This window comes from Eulemur rufifrons, chromosome 30, assembly GCF_041146395.1.
Source record: "Eulemur rufifrons isolate Redbay chromosome 30, OSU_ERuf_1, whole genome shotgun sequence".
NCBI classification, from domain to species: Eukaryota; Metazoa; Chordata; class Mammalia; order Primates; family Lemuridae; genus Eulemur; species Eulemur rufifrons.
Window position 1 is genome coordinate 104,104,511 of NC_091012.1, and position 17,509 is coordinate 104,122,019.

The window sequence follows — 17,509 nt, forward strand, 5'->3', positions numbered from 1 at the left end:
TCAGAATGAAAAACAGGGATAAGAGCAAAGGTAACTCCATGATAGGCTAGGCTTCCTGGATGTGGGAAGCCTAGTTCTGCTTCTATATGTATGGCTTGCTGGCTTGGTGCTTAGCGTAAGTGGAGCCATGGCAGGCTTCACTAAAGTAAAGGAAAACAAAGCCCCGGGGAGGTAACTACAAGTTGCTTTCTGATAAAGGGCTGGAGAATCCAGGTGCCCTCCAACCAACTAAGTAGATAAGAGGAGCAAGACATGATCAGCGCATGAACGGCTTGTGCAGGGCGTGTGTTCCCAGTATCGCTTGTAACCAAAAACTAGAAGATATGCAACAACAGCCCCCCTCCCCCATCGGAGACCCTCCTCTTCCCCTGGATGACGTTAACTACAACTGGCGCCAGTGCAAAAAGCCCGAAGCTTAGAGTCAACAAACCAGGAGCCAACACGATCAGCCACTTCTAAACAAAAGGACAAATAAACTAAACGGGGATGAAGAGCAGACTAGTGTGTCGTGTGCATACTAACGTGTCGTGTGCATACTAACGTGTCGTGTGCAGACTAACGTGTCGTGTGAAAACTAGCATCCAGAAAAGTATAAAAGCTTAACCTTTACCCTAGGGCGGGGTCCTAGTTCGTGGAGAGGCCACTGCATTGGTGCTCTGGAATTTGGACCCTAGCTTGGGCTAGCCAATAAACTCCTTTGCCTTTTTGCAGCCTCAATGACTCTGCCTCTCTGTTCCTGGGGCCAAGGGGAACCGGATCTAACACATGGAAGATGTTTCTTAAAAATCTCAGTATAACCATTTCTATATGTACATTTGAAAGTGTCCTTTGGAGACTATAACTTCTAAGTTATCGGTTTATTTTTTACATAACGTCACTCAAATGAAAGGTGATTAAAAATGTATTTCCTACGTTGCTGTCTGCAAAACATCAGAGAGTATAGATGCTGGATTGCATCTCAATGTTAAACCTTCACTGATAGATGTGCTTTATGTAAATTATGAAAATTCTCTTTGTAAACACAGAAATGAATTGTGAACAAAATGGTCATGCCATTTGGAGAATGGCACTAGACAGCATTTATATAATAACTTAGCACAAAAATTCTGGCTAGTGATATGTAAAATAAAATTTTCTTTGCAGTAAAATTCTCTTTATTGTTTTAGAAGGGGAGATACAACAAGGAACTAACAATTTGTGACTATCAGCTTCAAATAATATCTTTTATTTTGATCAGTATTTCTTGTTTGGGGTTATTAGCATCTTACAAGAAGAGCATAATGGCCTCATCTTGTGAAGCCTAATCATACTGAACCGGTCTGGCCTGGTTTAACTATGGATGTTGAGGATGAAAGCTGAATAATCTTTGCCTGAAATGGCACTATATAATTTCCACTTTGGAGAGTACTCAGTCCTAAGTTGTGATTCCCGGTACAACAAGCTTTATTTTTCTAGCCTAGCAGTGATCTAAAAGCAGAGGAATTCCAGTGCCTTTTAAAATTTTTTTTGGTGTGATTTTCTGTATAAAAGCTCCTAATTGTTTTTGGAAAATAGAGTTTATGGGTAGAACGTCTGTCCATTAGTTGCACATAAAATGAAACCATTTTAAAAGTAAAAATAAATAAATAAATAAATATGCATGCATAACAGGCCCTTGCATCAAGTGTTCCATCACCTTGCCTTTTTCACTCCACAATATGTCATGTCAGTTGCGCCATAAAGGCATACAGGCACCTTTCTCTTTTACCTTCACGGCTGCAGAGTGTTTTAATATGAGGATGTCACGGGACTATAAACTTGTGCCATATTAGTGGACATAACTGTAACTTTCCCATATTTTGCTACTACAGATAAAGCCACAGGGAATAACCTTGAAAATATTTTCATGTTGGAGAAACAAATTGCACAGTACATTTCTGGAATTGGATTCCAGAGTCCAAGGTTAATGTCATTGTGCATTTCTTTGTACTTTGATTATATAATTTTGGCTTCCCAGCAGAAATGTTCACAAGTGCCTATTTCTCTACAACATCATTGAAAATTGTGGGGCTTTTGACAACTGATAGATTAGTTTCAGTGTGCATTTCCATTTGTACCATGCTTTTATTTATGAGCCGCCTTCTTTTATTTGTCAACTTTATGCCTATTCTGTCAAACTACTGATTATGTTAGAATCGGTATCTGAGGATGCTTTTCCTATTCTGTTCAAACAGTTGTAGGTCATCTTTGTGTCTTTTGGAATCTTAACATTTTTCTTATGTGTTTTGCATATTCCATTTGAAATTTTCTTCTGGATATATTTTTGTAGCTCTAGTAGTGTTCTTTATCCCTCTGACATTTGTTAAAATTTTCTTGGTTTTATATATAAAAAAACATTTTAAAAAAATGGTGGTAGCTCCATACATTACACTCAGTGACAAAAAGGAGTGAGCTATTGTTAAATGCAACAGCTTAGTTGGATCTCAAAGGCATTATGCTGAGTAAAAAAAAAGCCAATCTCAAAGGTTTTCTACTGTGTGATTCCATGTACGTACCATTCTTGAAATAACACAATTATAGAGATGGAGAAGGGATTAGTGGTTGCCAAGGAGACAGGGATGGGGGAAGGGCTGGCATGCAGCTCTTTGTGCTGAGGGAACAGTTTCCACTCTTCTTTTTTTTTTTTTTTTTTTTTTGAGACAGAGTCTCACTCTGTTGCCTGGGCAACTGCTGTGGCCTCAGCCTAGCTCACAACAACCTCAAACTCCTGGGCTCAAGCTATCCTCCTGCCTCAGCCTCCTGAGTAGCTGGGACTACAGGCGTGCACCACCATGCCCGGCTAATTTTTTCTATATATGTTGTTAGTTGTCCATATAATTTCTTTCTATTTTTAGTAGAGACGGGGTCTTGCTCTTGCTCAGGCTGGTCTCGAACTCCTGACCTCGAGCGATCCTCCCGCCTCGGCCTCCCAGAGTGCTAGGATTGCAGGCATGAGCCACCACGCCCGGCCCAGTTTCCAATCTTGATTGTAGTGGTCAGTGCACAAATCGACACATGTGGTAAAATTGCACATACACTACACAAGCGCACACACACACAAATTCGTGCATGTAACACTGATGAAATCTGAATAAAATTGGTGGATTGTACCAGTATCAGTTTCCTCCCTTTGATACTGTACTATAGTTATGCAAAAACTGCATACATGATACATGGAAACTCTTCATACTAATTTTCTTTACAGCTTCATCTGAATTTATTATTATTTCAAAATTTAAAATTAAAACACTTTGCATGGAAAATGGAACAGTGGGCGCAGTTGCAGGCTTCGCCAGGGCTTGCCCTGGACCCGGGGGCAGTAGGCTGACAGCGAGGATCATTAAGTTTCAGCCTCCGTGGGCACAAACATTATAGCAGCAGATGGCACAAGACCCATGCCCCTGTTCGTGACCCATGAGGATGGCCCATAGCACATGACCCTTTCAGGACAAGCAGCAACACACTGCACTGCTCAGGGAAGGGCACTGGCCCCTGGACACTGCCTTGCTCGGGGTGTGGTAACCCATCTACAAGGCAGGACCAGTCCCCAAAACAAGGCCTAGCGATTCCAGCACATGAAGCCAACACCATTTGGCAAATGTGCTGTGACTGCCAGTTACACAGTCCTACCGCCAAGAAAACTTCAGAGTCCCAGGGCACCGGAGCTGGCCAGTCTTGACAAACAGACTCTCTCTAGCATCCCCTGTTCATGAGGTCGGCCAGACACCAGTGCAGCCGGTGCCTTTTCAGGATATGGCACCGCCATCCCTGTCTGCACAGCAGGTGGGGACATGCTATTCAAGGATGCCTAGATGGACCGTACTTCATTTTTGGATTCTCCAAACACATCCAATCCTCACCAAATGGGGTTGCCCTTTAGTAAAAATTACCCAGTAGTGGGCCAGTCAGTGAACGTTTCATCCCCCATTCACCCACAGCTGCAAAGGCCATTAAAAATAAATCAAATGGACTGGTAAAAGAAAAACTACATAACCAAGGTTTAGCTCCTATCGGCGCAATGGGCAATGGGCAGGTGCAGTGGCTCACACCTGTAATCCTAGCCTTTTGGGAGGCTGAGGCAGGAGGATCGCTTGAGGCCAGGAGTTTGAGACCAGCCTGAGCAAGAGCGAGATCCCATCCCTATAAAAAATAGAAAAATTAACTGGCTATTTGATTTCCATGACTTTGTGTAGATTTGAGTGTTTCTCTTAGAATTGATTTCTAGTTTTATTCCACTGTGGTCTGAGAAGATACATGGTATGATTTCAATTTTTTGACATTATTCAGACATGTTTTGTGGCCTAAGGTATGATCAGTCTTGGAGAATGTCCCATGTACTGATGAGAAGAATGTGTGTTCAGTAGTGTTGGGGCAGAATGTCCTGTAAATGTCTATTAGGTCCATTTGTTTTAGAGTCCCAAGGTCAAGGCACTGGCAGATTCAGTGTCTGGTGAGGGCCTGCTTCCTAGTTCCTAGATGATGGCTTCTCACTGTGTCCTCACATGGGGGAGGGGCTGATGCGTTCCCTCGGACCTATTTTATAGGAGCACTAGTCCCTATTCACCCAAATTACTTTCTAAAAGGCCACACTTCCTAATTTCATCACCTTGGGGTGGGGGGTTTTCAACACATGAATTTTTGGGGGGACGATAATATTCAGACCATAGTAATAGCCTAATTGTTCCCTTCAGCAGCTCTCCAGCCTGCTTTGCAGGAGCTGTTTAATGTTGAGCCTAAGAAATATTGATTTATAGAAATGCCCCATATATTTTTAGAGACAGGTATGATTTCAGAAGTCTTGCAAGGCTTTGCCCTAAAAGAAAATGTAAACGTGTTAGTTCGCATTTCAAAAGCTGCCTCGCCTCAGGAGGGCGTCTCAATGGTCAGTACCAGCTGCTTTCCAAGGCGATGCTGCTATCACCTGCTTTTTTTTTTTTTTTTGAGACAACAGAGTCTTGCTTTGTTGCCCAGGCTAGAGTGAGTGCCGTGGCATCAGCCTAGCTCACAGCAACCTCAAACTCCTGGGCTTAAGCGATCCTACTGCCTCAGCCTCCCGAGTAGCTGGGACTACAGGCATGTGCCACCATGCCCAGCTAATTTTTTGTATATATATATTTTAGTTGGCCAGATAATTTCTTACTATTTTTTTTTTTTTGAGACAGAGTCTCACTCTGTTGCCCAGGCTAGAGTGAGTGCCGTGGCGTCAGCCTAGCTCACAGCAACCTCAAACTCCTGAGCTCAAGCGATCCTACTGTCTCAGCCTCCCGAGTAGCTGGGACTACAGGCATGCACCACCATGCCCGGCTAATTTTTTCTATATATATTTTTTTTAGCTGTCCATATAATTTCTTTCTATTTTTAGTAGAGATGGGGTCTCGCTCTTGCTCAGGCTGGTCTTGAACTCCTGAGCTCAAACGATCCGCCCACCTCGGCCTCCCAGAGTGCTAGGATTACAGGCGTGAGCCACCGCGCCCAGCCAATTTCTTACTATTTTTTAGTAAAGACAGGGTCTCGCTCTTGCTCAGGGTGGTCTCAAACTCCTGACCTCGAGAGATCCACCCGCCTCGGCCCCCCAGAGTGCTAGGATTACAGGCGTGAGCCACTGCACCCGGCCTGTGTATTATTTTTATTTCTGTTTCCTACTATTTTTTTCATCCTTTGCAACGACCCCTGTCTGAGGGACCCGAACTTTTGCTGGGAGTGTAGCTAACTCCCTGCAGTTTAACTCTGCTCGAAGAGTCTCTCTGCCATAAGGGACATAAAATTGGTTTATTCCTGTGGTGATAAATGGTACTTATACTCTTGATTCAGTTTGTGCCCCGGGGGGGGGTACCCCTTCTTACGTCGACGTCAGGCCTATACTCGCCTGCCACACACAGACCAGTCTAAACTCCCCAGTGTCCTGGGCTTCCGCTGGCAGCCAGGGAAGGCTGTGTGCAGCTGCCAGCACCTCTTGCTGCACCTGGGTTAATGACGTACTCAGCTGGCCGTGGTCTGTCCTCCCTGTGGGTCTGACCATTCTATTTGGGGTCATAGCCACAGTCACTCTCCCATCCAAGTACTAACCAGGCCTGGCCCTGCTTAGCTTCCAAGATCAGACGAGATCGGGCACGTTCAGGGTGATATGGCCGTAGAGGACCACAATTACTCTCATCTGATGTCACCTAAGACAAACAAGAAGGATTTCATCTGAGTCCCGCTCAGTACAATTAACTGGGGCATCTGGTGGGGTGGACTATGCTTCTAGAACGAATTTTTAGCTGGTTACACGGTGGTCAGGTGGCGCAGTTGTAGGGGATCAGCTCTGCCATGACACCATGGGGACCTGGCACATCTCCACGTAGGCCACACAGGCAAAGGCCTGACTCAAGTCTGACTGACTCTTGGCAGAACGTCCTGTGATTTTTCTCGGAACAGGGCAAGACAAGCCGCCTTGTAAAAATTTCTCCTCCACCTCCCTGGCTCTGGTGAGGCCTGGGTCTCTCTGCCCTGACCACACTTAGGGTATAGCTGCAGGCTTCTGTGACAGTCTATCATAAAACTGCTTGGCTGTAGTTCAGAGTTGGGCTTTTCAATGACAGAGTGACTCACCACCTGTCCTGCCTGTCACCTGGCCTCTCTGATTTAGTGTCATCTTGTGGGACTGGGGGCATGGAAGCTGACACCACGCTGGTCCTACTGTCTCTTTAAGCAATAAACTGAATGCATTTGGGCTCACTGGCTCTTTGCCAGCTGAATCTGGGGACATGTGACAAGCCGGCCTAGCAACCGCCTCCACAGGGTTGCTTAGGAACTGCTTGACCATTTGACATAATGTGCAGAGCTGCGAGGGGGGATGTGCTTTGGCACACTTTGGCATTTTGATGAAACATTTTTCCAATGTCACCTTATCTTACAATTTCCCACATCAGCTTCCTGTGTCGAATTGCCCCAACACCCCAACACCTGTGAGGACTATGGAACTCTGCACCATGTTAGTGATTGGGAACCCACTGGGAGCTTGAATGCAGAGTGTTACTGAAGATATTCTAAAAGATAAGAAACCATAACAGTACATTTCTTTCCTAGCAAAAAAATTCCAATGAAAAGAAATTAATGCATGTATATAATCTAAGAATGCAGATCACAGACATTTCACAGTGAAAAGGGTATTTGGAGACTAGTTAGGCCAAAAACCTAAATCAAAAACAGTCCTACACCTGTTGAAGGGGGGCAGGGAACTTGACCCCAAAACATGGCTCCCTGGTATAATGAGTATTTTGAATTAAAGACCCTTAGAGATCAATGAATGGCAGAGGAGACTTTCCCCTCTCTACGTAAGCACTGGACAGACCCACTGAGGAGAACCATTGTTTTTCCTCCTCCCCTTCCTGTCTCCGGATCTTCTACATCTCCTAAAGCACAGGCTGAAGTTCCCTTATCTGCCTGAAGTATGGACCTACCAAAGAAGAAAACAATTGCCTCTGGTCTCTTCCCTTTACTTTTATTAACTCAATCCATATCGCAGGAAAGAAGACTAAAGCCTATCAACAAACCTGAACGGACTGGTCACAACCCATTGTCTGCTCTGTGGGCCCAGACCACTGTATGATCTTCAAGCCCATTGAATTCCTCTAAAAATCATTTGCTACCCCCCTAAAATCATCCACACTTCCCCATCTGCCTTCCCCCTACAGAGTAGGGTATATAAGCATCTGTACCCCACCGGGATACTGAACAATCACTCTGTGATTCTCCCCAGGTGTGTGGTAGTAAGACATCTGCATGCCTTTTCTCTTATTAATCTGCTTTTTGTGAGTTGATTTTCCAGTGAAGGGGAAGCTTGCCCTTCGCCCCTATACTGTCAGACACTTCAGGAAACGGAGACACCGAACTGTAGGGTGACTCGTCCAAATTCTCAGTTGCGGACGTGAGACTGACAATTTCCCTCTGGGACAATGTTCAATTGATAAAGAAAAAAAAAAGTGAAAAAGAGACTGACAATTTCTCTTTCTTCCACCAAAAGTTGGGCTCCTTCCACATGATGTGTAAGGAGGTGTGACCAAACACTTACACCTATGTTCTCAGTCTTTAGTTTGCAATTCTTTTCCCCTTTCAAAAGTTAGAACTCATTGTTACCAGGTGTGCTGGCTCACACCTGTAATCCTAGCACTCTGGGAGGCCGAGGCGGGTGGATTGTTTGCGCTCACGAGCTGGAGACCAGCCTGAGCAAGAGCGAGACCCCGTCTCTACTAAAAATAGAAAGAAATTATCTGGACATCTAAAAATATATATAGAAAAAATTAGCCAGGCATGGTGACACATGCCTGTAGTTCCAGCTACTCGGGAGGCTGAGGCAGGAGGATCGCTTGAGCCCGGGAGTTTGAGGTTGCTGTGAGCTAGGCTGACGCCACGGCACTCTAGCCAAGGCAATAGAACGAGACTGTCCTAAAAAAAAATTATTGCATTAAATGAAGTCTTAAAGCAGGTCAACAGATGAAAATTTTCAGTCTTATGGAAAATGTGTGCCCTAAAAATGTGACCCTATGGAGTGCTCTGGTAACGTGGCCAGTGCTAGTTTATAGCACTGGGAGTTGCCAGGGTGCAGGTAACAGCCTTTCTCTCTGTACCCACACTCAAAGGGCACCATTTGCCCGCACGCCCCTTTGCTAGTGTTTGTAAGGAGTTCTCCTTTGTGGCCGGCTACCCTTTCACTCCCAATCTCTGTTCTGATGTTCCACGGCTGTCACCCCACCCTCGCCTGTTGCATATTCACATGTCTGTTTGGGCTTGTGGAGGGAGATTAGTAAGAGAACCAAACGCTTCTTTTATTTGCAGTTTTTGATTATACACATTAATCAAACTTATAATTGCACCATAGTTATATAGCTATTTATAGTTAGTTACCTGACAAACATAGTCTCAATATTCGAGTAAGAAGCAAAGGTCTGCCTTCTTGACCTGGCATTCCTGTTTCTTTTCTGAGTCTCAGTGTGACTGTTTGAAGAAATCCTTCTAAATAACCATGAACTACTTTGATTAAAGTGGCAGCAACATGCTAAATTCTAATATGTTCACTTATGTCTTTTTCAGTAAAATTCACTTTATTTCACAATGTATGTTCATAAGGAGAATATGTGAACACAAAACTTTTTTTCTAAGTGATTGCTTTTTTCCCTTGTATTCTGTGGTTACAACAAAAACAAAACAATTATTGAATTCTAGCTAAATGCCGCTGTTTGGTGGAGGCTCTGGGCCTGATATCTGCTCTTCTGTTGTCAAAAGATGTACTAGTTCCAGACTGAGACTTTCCCCCTGTGACACCACAGAGGCTGAAAGAGACTAGGGAAGGGACCATCTCTCCCACTTTATGATTCACTGGTATTTAGTGCTGTGCCCATCCATGCCACCGGGGATAAATGCACCCTGCACTGTAGACTGAGCATCGGTTTATTTAAGTTTTAAAATGTATGCCAACTTAAAGAAATACATTGAGTCAGGCATGGTGGCACATACCTGCAGTCCCAGCTACTCAGGAGGCTAAGGCAGGAGGATCTCTTGAGTCAGGTGTTCAAGGCTGTCGTGTGGCATGATTGCACCCATCAATAGTCACTGCAGCACTCTGGGAGGCCGAGGTGGGCGGATCGTTTGAGCTCAGGAGTTCGAGACCAGCCTGAGCAAGAGTGAGACCCCGTCTCTACTAAAAATAGAAAGAAATTATCTGGACATCCAAAAATATATATAGAAAAAATTAGCCGGGCGTGGTGGCACAGGCCTGTAGTCCCAGCTACTTGGGAGGCTGAGGCAGGAGAATCGCTTGAGTCCAGGAGTTTGAGGTTGCTGTGAGCTAGGCTGATGCCATGGCACTCTAGCCCGGGCAACAGAGCGAGACTCTGTCTCAAAAAAAAAAAAAAAAAAAAAAAAATAGTCACTGCACTTAGGCCCGGGAGACATAACGAGATTTTGTCTCCAAAAAAAAAAAAAAAAAAAAAAAAAAAACCCTAACTAAAATCCTAAAAAGAAATATGTGCTAGCATTTTGCTAGATACAGTTTCTGTATCACAAACTGTTCCCTGGCCATTTTACAATCTTTGTTGCATGTGTTAGGGTTTTTGGGATGATAAAAAGAAGGCTTTTTTATTTTTTTATCATTATGGCTTTAAAAGAGTAGCAAGTTATTTTGCTGTCCTTTCAAAAAAAAGTAGCTGGGAATAACAATATAACAGAGCAAAAGCTGAAAATTATTTTCAAGGGCTAAGGAAAGGAATGTGTGGTACATGCTACATGTTATCTGTTAAAATAGCCAACCATGGTGAAATAGCTCTGGGGGGAAAAAAAGGGATTTTTACGAATCCAAAACAAAATGTTACTTATCTGGGTATAGCTATAGTAACAAGGACAAGGAAAAATATGTCAGAGCTAGAGAAAAAATTGGGTTATGTGTCCTGAGAATCAAAACCCCCTATTCATTCCCACTATGAGAATGTCTATGAATAAGAAACTAAGTTTAATTTACAGCAGCACAAAAAATAGTGAGAAAAGCAGGAAGAAAGTTCTAGTAGCCACAGGAGTTTAGTTGCTTTGACTATGGGCATGATATCAGAATTTCAAAAGTGACAGAAAAAGCAGGAAGATGGCAGAGATGTTTGCTGGAACCCTCAAGCCACAGGAAAAGTCTTGACTATGTTATCATTACCTTTTTGTTTTGTTTTGATTTCTGAGACAGAGTCTCACTCTGTTGCCTGGGCTAGAGTGCAGTGGTATCATCAGAGTTCACTGCAGCCTCAAACTCCTGGGCTCAAATAATCCTCCTGCCTCACCCTTCCTGGGACTACAGGTGTGCACCACCGCACCTGGCTAATTTTTCTTTTTTCTTTTTTTTTTGTAGAGACTAGGTCTCTTTTTTTTTTTTTTTTTTTTTGAGACAGAGTCTCACTCTGTTGCCCAGGCTAGAGTGAGTGCCGTGGCGTCAGCCTAGCTCACAGCAACCTCAAACTCCTGAGCTCAAGCGATCCTCCTGCCTCAGCCTCCCGAGTAGCTGGGACTACAGGCATGCGCCACCATGCCCGGCTAATTTTTTCTATATATATTTTTAGCTGTCCATATAATTTCTTTCTATTTTTAGTAGAGGTGGGGTCTCGCTCTTGCTCAGGCTGGTCTCGAACTCCTGAGCTCAAACGATCCGCCCACCTCGGCCTCCCAGAGTGCTAGGATTACAGGTGTGAGCCACCGCGCCCGGCCGAGACTAGGTCTTGCTCTTGCTCAGGCTGGTCTCGAACTCCTGATGTCAAGCAATCCTCCCTCTTCGGCCTTTCGAGTAGCTGGGACTACAGGTGCACACCACTAAACCCAAAATCACCACCTTCTGTGACAGCAGTTGAGGTCACTCATTCAACCCTGATTCCTCCACAACACCCGCACATAATAAAATCATGCTTCCTTTGGCCAATGTGACATCTTTCTCACAGCCCATGGATCACAGAGGACTCTGCTTCATCCAGATCCTTCTTATACTATGCATTTTCACAGCTCACAGGGGGAGATAGTGAATCCGGCTAATTCACCAGGGAACGTGGATGCATTTCTAATACCATGATAAAAACTAGTGGAAGGCCATGGAGAGAAGCGAATTATCAACCGCATGTGCTTTGCAGATGTCGTGGCCTGAATTGTAGCTGACTGTCTTAACTGTGACCCTGACGAGCCTCAGATTTGCCATGGTAACAGTTTCCATGGCCATCTGGTTTCATGAGGCTAAATAAGATGCTCTGTAGCAGTTCCTAAATTCACATGATGGGATGTTAGCAAATGAGGCCCTCAAAGAGTTGTCCCCAACAAGCATAAGACAACTGAGCCTCTTACCAAAACGATTCCCCCAGACTCACTTAAATGCAAAGTGCCCTGAAGCCCACACAGAAGCCCTACCCTGCCCACAGGGCTGGGAGGGCAGGGTCAATGCAGATGAGCACTTATACATCACAAAGAAAGGTTTGTGGGGGTTGTAGGAAGGAGTAGATACTAAAGTCATCTTTTTCTGAAGTAATCACCTGTTTGTTCTAGAAAAGGTTAAAATGAGTCATCTCTCTCCTGGTATCTCCTCCACCCACCTCCTCCACAACTATTATAAGATTCCGGAGCAGAAACAATAGCAGAGTCACCACCATCACAAATAACTGATGGTCACAAATGTGTGATCACGAACACAAGATTATTTATATTTTAAAATGTGATTTACCAAAATGAGTAAAATATGTGCATGCACACAGTCAGCAGAGGTTGCCATAGAGACGGTCGGCCATATTGTACCCAGTTTTATTGTTTATTATTGCTTGGGAATGTGTTCACTGTAATTACATTCTTCCAAGAATACTAAACACACGCGCGCGCACATGCACACGCAGGCTAAACACAGTCAAGCGACACATTCGTATAAAATTTAGGTGACACTGTTATTTCATTCATGTGTTTGAAACCATGAAAACTCAGAGCAGCAAGAGATCTCTGTTCAGAGCATGATTCAACATATTCCTCTTGGCCGGGCGCGGTGGCTCACGCCTGTAATCCTAGCACTGTGGGAGGCCGAGGCGGGAGGATCGCTCTTGGTCAGGAGTTCAAGACCAGCCTGAGCAAGAGTGAGGCCCCGTCTCTAATAAAAATAGAAATAAATTAGTTGGACAACTAAAAATGTATAGAAAAAATTAGCCGGGCATGGTGGCACCTGCCTGTAGTCCCAGCTACTTGGGAGGCTGAGGCAGAAGGATGGCTTGAGCCCAGGAGTTTGAGGTTGTTCTGAGCTAGGCTGATGCCATGGCACTCTAGTCTGGGTGACACAGCAAGACTCTGTCTCAAAAAAAAAAAAAAAAAAAGTAAAGATGCCTGTTCTTCCTTCAAAAAGTTCCCTGTAGGCCGGGCGTGGTGGCTCACGCCTGTAATCCTAGCACTCTGGGAGGCCGAGGCGGGTGGATCGTTCGAGGTCAGGAGTTCGAGACCAGCCTGAGCAAGAGCGAGACCCCGTCTCTACTAAAAATAGAAAGAAATTATATGGACAACTAAAATATATATATACAAAAAATTAGCCGGGCATGGTGGCGCATGCCTGTAGTCCCAGCTACTCGGGAGGCTGAGGCAGTAGGATCGCTTAAGCCCAGGAGTTTGAGGTTGCTGTGAGCTAGACTGACGCCATGGCACTCACTCTAGCCCGGGCAACAAAGTGAGACTCTGTCTCAAAAAAAAAAAAAAGTTCCCTGGAGAACACACACTACCTATGGATTCAGTACACACTCTTCCCACATGCTCAGATCTCTTTGCAAAGACTAGGGCTTCAGAAGTGGTCAACGACAAATGACAAATGCATTAAATACAATTCCTTGCCATCTATTTAATCCAGTAAATTCCATAAAAGTAGTCTACTCGGTGGTGGGCATGACTCTGCTAGGTGGTTCTCTGGCCTATCTCCAATTTTCTGTTGGAGCTTTCTGCTTGCTTATTATTTATTTATTTATTTATTTAAGAGACAGGGTCTCACTATGTTGCCCAGCCTGGTCTCGAACTCCTGGGCTCAAGAGATTCTCCCACTCCATCCTCCCAAATAACTGGATTATAGGCATCAGTCACTGTACCTGGCTTCTGCTGAATTTTAACATCAGGAGAGATGTAAGCTTTGGTATATGATTATTCTAAACTCTCTTCATTCTCCAAATACACAAAACAAATTTCTCTAACTTTTCTTGTAAAAAAAAAAAATAATAATGACTTCACCCGAACACTGTTTCCACAACAGCACAATCTGAAGATTTCCGTGTCTCTATGTTCTGTAAAAACAGGGAGGCAGCCCTGTGGTCGTTGGTTCTGTTTTGGGAGTCTTCAACACATGCCACAGATAGGAATGGGGACACAGAGGAGTGACATTGTAGCAGTCAAAGCAGGCGATGTTCCATGGTCGGTCTCTGCTTGGGCAACAGAATAACAACCTTCACTTTTTTGATTCTGGGTTAATAAAAAGAGCTACCACAAATAGCTGAAATTTGGAAAAAAAAATATTCCTAGAGAAAGTTAGTCAGCTTTGTTAAATTGGTTACTTTCAAACCTCATGCCAGAACCACCAATGATGTAGCAATCCCCACAAATCTGCGACATCTGCCACCTTGCCCACCCTATGATGGGGAGCCCTTCACAAACTAGGATGGCATTAATCCCACCACAGCTGAGTGGAAAGAGGTAAAAGCTAAGGAATGCGATGACCCAAAATAATTAACTGGTAAACTTCCCTGAGATCCTGAAACGAAAAGTACATACTAAATGTTCCTCTAAAGCAGGAATTTACCTTTCTAATGCTAGTGAAGCAGTACCAAGATTACTGTCTTATGTGGGTATACAATTTAGTGACTTGAAATGATAGATTTATCTGCGTCATTTTCAGATTGCAGATTGCTTTTCTATTCTGTCTCCTCATTCTTTGTCCAGTTGTAAATTTTCATTTGTGGTCCAGCTGTTACCCTTGTAAAAGCAGAGAAATGGCAAGTTAAAGCTAAAGTTAAAGCTACTCATCCTTTCTTCCTTTCTTTCTTTTCTTTTTTTTTTTTTTTTAAATTGCAGACCAATTGTCCATACAAAGAAGTAATAAGGAGGCCATTGGTGTTTTTTTTCACAATTTGTTTTTTAATTGTGCTGAATTTGAGGCCTTCGTAGTTGGTTTTTTTTTCCCCTAATCAAATTAAGATTTTAAAAAGTGGTTTATATTACATATCGGTTGATATTTATAACTCAAAAGCTTTCAGCTCTAGGCCAGGCAGGTGACTCACGCCTGTAATCCTAGCACTCTGGGAGGCCAAGGTGGGAGGATCGCTTGAGGTCAGGAGTTCGAGACCAGCCTGAGCAAGAGCGAGACTCTGTCTCTACTAAAAAATAGAAAGAAATTATCTGGACAACTAAAAATATATAGAAAAAATTAGCTGGGCATGGTGGCACATGCCTGTAGTCCCAGCTACTCAGGAGGCTGAGGCAGAAGGATTGCTTAAACCCAGGAGTTTGAGGTTGCTGTGAGCTAGGCTGATGCCATGACACTCTAGCCCGGGCAACAGAGCGAGACTCTTGTCTCCAAAAAAAAAAAAAAACAACAAAACGTGACACACAAAGGGAGTGACATCAGCAAAATAGCAGATTAGAAAGCTCCAGGCCCTGGTTCCCCAACAGAAATATCAAAAAAATAAGCAGAATTGTCAGACTGTATCAGAGCTCCAGAAAACAGTTTCCAGCAACCGAGTGAGTGTCCAGTTTGAAGAAAAAGCCATCTTCAAGATGGGAGGAGAGTTTTCTGGCATTTTTACTTGCCCTTGCCCCACCATCTCCCTGGCATGGTGGCAGTCTTGGTTGGTCTGGAAGTGGCCATCCAGTCCCCAGTTCCCTCCCTTGAACTGAACCCGAGGGGAACAGAGGAGACCTTCTTGGCAAATTGTTGTGTATATACTTTCTATTTGCCCACCTGTTCTAGGTTCCTTTCTTCTTGCCATCTTCTACCTTGACTATTCATCATTCTGTTGCCCCATTTGTTTGGAATTTATACTTATTGTGTTCTTTAGTTTGATACTCTCAACAAAATATTAGTGTAATGTAAAATCTTTTAGAAGATACATACCTTAATACACCTTTTTTTTTTTTTTTTTTTTTTCCCCCAGAGTCTCGCTCTGTTGCCCGGGCTGGAGTGTCATGGCATCAGCCTAGCTCACAACAACCTCCAACTCCTGGGCTCAAGCGATCCTCCTGCCTTGGCCTCCCCAGTAGCTGGGACTACAGGCATGCGCCACCATGCCCAGCTAATTTTTTCTATATATTTTTAGTTGTCTAAGTAATTTCTTTCTATTTTTTTAAATAGAGACAGGGGTCTCGCTCTTGCTGAGGCTGGTCTCAAACTCCTGACCTCGAGCGATCCTCCTGTCTCGGCCTCCCAGAGCCTTAATACACTTTAACCTGTATTCCAGTTCACACAAATTCCTTCTTCCGCTATGTCTCATGTGTTGTTAAACTCAATCCACTGTCTTCTCAAATTTTGTTGTCTATCTCAGGTCTATCACTTCTACTTGGTTCTCGACCCATTTTCATTTTTGAAAATTTTAAATTTCTTGTTCACTTTTAATCATTTTCCCCTCCATGACCATAGCAAGCATAACTGTTTCACATGGATGTCTGATCATTCTGATATGAGGAGTCTGTGTACAACTATGTCTGTTGTCTCTTATTTCTCCTGAGTCATACACATGTTGTCTTGATTCAAGATGTCTTTGGGGCCGGGCGCGGTGGCTCACGCCTGTAATCCTAGCACTCTGGGAGGCCGAGGCGGGTGGATCGCTCAAGGTCAGGAGTTCGAGACCAGCCTGAGCAAGAGCGAGACCCCGTCTCTACTAAAAATAGAAAAAAATTATATGGACAACTAAAAATATATATATAGAAAAATTAGCCGGGCATAGTGGCGCATGCCTGTAGTCCCAGCTACTCGGGAGGCTGAGGCAGGAGGATCGCTTGAGCCCAGGAGTTTGAGGTTGCTGTGAGCTAGGCTGACGCCACGGCACTCACTCTAGCCTGGGCAACAAAGTGAGACTCTGTCTCAAAAAAAAAAAAAAAAAAAAAAAAAAAAAGATGTCTTTGGTTAGCTCAGGGATGGTACTGTCACTGGATTCACTGAAGTGGATGGGCTTGGCCTGGGACTGATTATCAGTAGGTTAACGAGGGAGGCCTGTACTCCAGGCCCATCCCGAGCCAGCCCTTCAGGCCTGCTTCCTCGTCTGCAAACTGGAGTGATAATAGCGCTTCAATCATATAGCCTTCGTGAAGAGTCCATGACAGCCTCTGAGTTCCCAGATCCAGTCATACCTAAAACTAATATTTGCTTAAGTCGGTTTGGCTGGGTTCCTCACAGCAACTACCTTGATTCCTACCTGTGTCAGCAGAGTGACTGGGAGGTTTGTGGGTGGCAACGCTGGGGCTGAGTGACCCTGACTGAGTCTTGCCAGACCCACTGCAAAGGCAGCAGACTTGGGGGGACGTTGAGGCCCTGACTGTGGGGATGGTCCCTCAGCCGCCACTGAGCAGGATTCCCTCCCTAAGTGTGCAGGATTGGGTGGCTCATTTATGTCCAGATGCCACGTCCACTCTATTCCACCCCACAGCTGTTCCCACAGGGGCTCCGTTTCTCAGAGGTGACAGTTGGCTCCTCCCTCTGCAAGGGGTCTGTTGGGAGACGTTTAGTGCTTAAATGGCAGCTTTTTCTCACACCATGCTTCTGTGTGTTCAGTATCCATCCTGTGGCAGGTGCTCTATCTCACTCTTCTCTGGGGTGAAGGTGGAGGGACCCTCCCTGGTGGGGGAGCGGGGGTTACTAGTGGGAGAGGGGGTCGAGTACAGGGGCTACACAGCCGCAGCACATTTGTCCTGTCCAGGTTGGCCGATCTGGCCAAGTGTGTGCCCCATCTCCATAGAATTCTCTTCAGGGGGACTCCTCAGAGGACAAAATTGGGGG